Raw genomic sequence first — 678 nt, 5'->3', positions numbered from 1 at the left:
GAGAAAAGGGGAAAGAGAGACCCACAGTATTCCAATAACAATGCACTGGCGAATGACGCAGCATAAGTCACTACCAACTGTGGCAAAACTGTAAACTTTTTGGCGGAAAATAACAAACACCGGAATCCTGTTTCACGCTAAATAAAAGGCAAACACATCCGCGAACCATGCGAACATATTAAAATATCTATATGTCACCTGCAAGAAAAACATGTAAATCCAAACAATTAAGATTCACATAGTCACTTTACACTTTGCTCTCTAATGAACGGATGTCAGAGGTTGCATACATTAACAATAGGAAGATTTCGTATAAGCTTTATGAAGACTCGTGGTATTGTCCACAAATACAGACTAGGGAAAATACGTGCATAATCATGAAGCCTAATATCATTAATATTAATCCACAAGTTGTCCAAACTCTAAGGCATCTACAGACATACCAGATTACACCTGACAGACACCAACTGCGAAATCCGTGAAGAAACAACAAGTAAGAGGCAGTCTGACTGTCGGATTCCTGAAAAGTGTTAAAGATTGTGAAGTATCTTTATCCTAGAAAAGGTACAGATCTAATGCATTTCTCAAAGAAAAGAGATCCTGTTATGCTCGTTTTTTCTTTTTAATTCGAAGTAGATACGGTAGTTTTGCTGTTTTGTTTACAAGTGAAGTAATTAG

This window comes from Penaeus monodon, chromosome 29 (assembly GCF_015228065.2).
Source record: "Penaeus monodon isolate SGIC_2016 chromosome 29, NSTDA_Pmon_1, whole genome shotgun sequence".
Lineage (NCBI taxonomy): Eukaryota > Metazoa > Arthropoda > Malacostraca > Decapoda > Penaeidae > Penaeus > Penaeus monodon.
Note: the sequence above shows the minus strand (reverse complement) of the source record.